This window comes from Somniosus microcephalus, chromosome 9, assembly GCF_052327205.1.
Source record: "Somniosus microcephalus isolate GS21.2 chromosome 9, FLI_Smic_1.0, whole genome shotgun sequence".
NCBI lineage: Eukaryota > Metazoa > Chordata > Chondrichthyes > Squaliformes > Somniosidae > Somniosus > Somniosus microcephalus.
The window spans coordinates 31,876,061-31,879,932 of NC_140995.1; the positions used below are offsets into that span (position 1 = coordinate 31,876,061).

The 3,872-nt window shown below is 49.3% G+C and overlaps 1 pseudogene; it reads right to left on the reverse strand.

Moving 5' to 3' along the window:
- Positions 1-1,235: 1,235 nt before the first annotated feature.
- On the reverse strand, positions 1,236-2,882 carry LOC147112321 (uncharacterized; annotated as a pseudogene).
- Positions 2,883-3,872: the final 990 nt, after the last annotated feature.

Consider the following 3,872-nt stretch of genomic DNA (forward strand, 5'->3'; position numbering starts at 1 on the left):
GCTGCTGCAGCTTAAACAGGAAAGCATCCAGGTAAACGAATTGGAGGAATAGCAGAAATTTTACTAACAATAAAGTCAGGTCTGAAGAAGCACCGAGAGCTCCCAGGTTCACCCATGCAGTTATGGAGGTGCTGCTGGATGAAGTCAGGCAGAGAATGGAGGCACTGTTTGGAACAAGGTGATAGAGTCGCCAAAGGAGAGTTGCTGAGAGGCAGTGGTGGGAGATGGTAAGGGTAACCAGTGATTACACCAACACCTCATATATGAAAAGTCAGTGGCGGAAAACATTTAGAGACCTTACCAGATCAGGCGAGCTAAGAGGAGCCAGCTACATCTTCTGAGAATACAGTGCACTAAGCATATCTGCCACTTAAAGTGACTTCTCCTTCATTCTGTTAAAGTGCTTTAACTGCTTACCATCAATACCCAGAAGGTAGCACATTGCCCTTTAAACCTTAGGCTTCAACTAGAACAGTTCCTTTAGTCACAGCCTTACAAACAAATGTTTGGTGCCTTTATCTGTCATTACCGCCATTATAGGCTGCGTGGTGACACCTGGTTTTACTGCACGTCATGCTAACCAGTGATAACAGGGAAAGAGCAGGAGAGTGGGAGTAATTAGATAGTTCTTTCAAAGGTCTGGTACAGGCATGATGGGTCGAATGGCTTCCTTCTGTGCTGTATCATTCTATGAATTCTTATTTTCTCAATTTTTGCATTATTTTCTAAGAAAACACAACCCATTACAAAAAAGAGAGAACTGGTGGACCAATGTTCTCTCTTTCGCTGTGAGAAGGAAACTCCCAAATCCTGGAAAGTGAGTTTGTAGGCAGTGGTGGAGATTGGAAAGTGCCAATTATAATCCTTCTCATTTTCTCATCATACTGCACCTCACATTTAACTTGGGGCGGAAGTCGAGTGGGCGGGCGGGGGCCGAGGTGAGTGTCAAACTGTCACGACCTTAGCACCAGAGCTCTTCTGCATAGCCTCAGTCAGTCTCCCTCCTAAAGCTGACGGGAAGCTGGGCTGGAGCGGAATATCGGACGGGTTCGGGAGGACCTTGCAATCAGAGGCGTGGGAAATCCCAGGGCAAGAGAGCCCTAAACGTTTCTTGTGGGACCCAGAGGAGCACAGCTTTTTTTTGTTTCAAAAATATACTTTATTCCTAAAAAATGTTGTTCAGGTGCGTGACAATACAGTTCACATCTGGTACAATACAAATTAACTGCGGTACATGACACTCAATTTACAGAGACACGTTACAATGCGTTTTCATTACACATTTTATAAGTCATACAGCTCGAGGGGTATACATTACAATACTTGTCAAAATACATTACACTACAATCCACCAATCATATTAATACAGATGAATGCAGTACATGGTGCTCTATTTACATCAACAGATTACAAGTGCATTTACATTAAAACACTTCTGCGTCATACGGCCCGAGGGGGGATTTTATACTGGTTTCAGCCCCTCGGTGTACAGTGGCGGAAGGGCCTTAAATGTGGCCCTTCCCCATCGTGCCTTTGCAGTAGCGGCACCAACCTTTAGTGCGTCCCTCAGCAGGTACTCCTGGATCTTGGAATGTGCCAGTCTGCAACACTCGGTTGTGGACAACTCCTTACTCTGGAAGACCAGCAAGTTTCGGGCAGACCAAAGGGCGTCTTCCACCGAGTTGATGATCTTCCAGCAGCAGTTGATGTTTGTCTCGGTGTGCGTCCCTGGGAACAGTCCGTAGAGCACAGAGTCCTGTGTTACCGAGAAGCTCAGGATGAGCCTCAACGAGAACCACTGCATCTCTTTCCAGACCTTCTTTGCAAAGGCACATTCCAGAAGAAGATGGATGATGGTCTCGTCCCACACGCAGCCTCCTTGAGGACGGCGTGCGGTGGAGCAAAGTCGCCGGGAGTGCATGAAAGATCTGATGGGGAGGGCCCTTCTCACCACCAGCCAAGCTACATCTTAGTGCTTGTTTGTAAGTTCTGGCGATGAGGCATTCTGCCAAATGACTTCGACAGTCTGCTCGGGGAACCATCCGACAGGATCCACCAGCTCCTTTTTCCGTAGGGTCTCAAGGACATTACGTGCTAACTACTGCTTTATGGCCTTGTTGTCAAAGGTGTTTCCCTTAACAAACTTTTCTATGAAGGACAGGTGGTCCAGCACGGTCCAACTGAAGGGAGCATTACGCGGCAGCGTGGCCAGACCCATCCTTCGCAACACCGGGGACAGATATAACCTCAGCACGTAGTGACACTTGGGGCAAGGTTTTCATTGGGCCGTGGAGGCGGGATTGGAGGCGTGTGGGGGGTTAAAATCTCAAAATCAGGGGGGGGGCACGAACCCATCCCGCCCCCAACCCGCCTCCATGCCAGTTTCAAAGGAGGCGGATACCCAACCTGTGCTGGGACCAGCCTCCCCGAGGTGGGAAGGGGATTAATGCCAATTAACTGCCTGTTAACAGGTAGTTAACAGGCAGTTTTTAGCCTAATCCCTATTTTTATTGCTGAAGTGTGGGCCGACGGCTCCAAACCACGCCAAGTTAACGAGGCGGACCGTCGGGCTGAAGGGCTTGGAGTGTTTGAGATGTCCAGTGTTCAGGTGAGTGATGGTTGCATGAGTTCAGAGGTAAGTGTGTTTAGTGTGTGTAAAGTGTTTAAAGAAGTTTTACTTACATTTACTTACCTTTACAGCCTTCCTTCCTTCAGGTCTCGGGAGTCCCTCATCTCACCGGCACAGAAAGCAGAATGGCTGCGAGCTGTCAAACGTTGCAGCATTCAGCTTTCTGTTCTGGAGAGATCTCTAAATCAGCCTGAGAGGAAGGAATTAACTTGGAGTACAGATTGTCAGTGTTTGACAGCTTCAAAGTACATGAGTACATTCTTTCCCCCTTTCTCTGGAGATTTGTACATCATGCCCCTCCGGACACGGTCCATTTTTGATCTCCAGATAAAGTGGAAGACGGCTCGGGTGACTGCGGCGGCACAGGGTCGGGGTATGGGCCACACCTGCGCCACGTACAGCAACACCGATAGCACCTTGCACTTGATGACCAGGTTCTTGCCCATAATCGACAGGGAGCGCTGCTCCCACATTCCCACTTTCTGTTGTACCTTGGCGATACGCTCCTCCCAGTTTTTGGTGCACGCCCCGGCCGCTCTGAACCATATTCCCAGCACCTTCAGGTAATCTGACCTGACGGTGAAGGGGACAAAGGATCGGTTGGCCCAGTTCCCAAAGAACATGGCCTCGCTTTTGCTGCGATTAACTTTCACTCCCGAGGCCAGTTCAAACTGGTCGCAGATGCTCAGCAATCTGCGGACCGACAGTGGATCCGAGCAAAAGACGGCGACGTCATCCATGTACAGGGAGGCCTTAACCCGAGTGCCTCCGCTGCCTGGGATTGTTACCCCTCTTATACCCGAATCCCTCCTGATGGACTCGGCAAAAGGTTCGATACAACACACGAACAAGACAGAGGAGAGAGAACAGCCTTGCCTGACTCCAGATTTGATCGGAGAGGTTTCTGATTCCCATCGACTCCTCCTGGCCTCATGAGGAAAGTCAAAATCAGTAAAGCGACTTAGCTTTTTTAACCGTTTCTAGCCCCGACTCCTCTTCCCGCTAGGATGCCCTGGCAGGAAAGCCACAACAACTTTCCCGCGCAGCCTCTGGTTCTAATAGCAGTTGGGCCCTGATGAAGTCATCAGAGCCTGAACTGAATATCTAAAGAAGGACCCCACCCATTTCCGGCAGGTGCCTTTCCTGCCTGCTCAGTAGAGTATGTTAAAATCAAAACCTGTGGGAGGAGGAGCTAGACCTCAACGGGTAAGTCCTATGGATGATTCTAAGATTAAAATTGCCC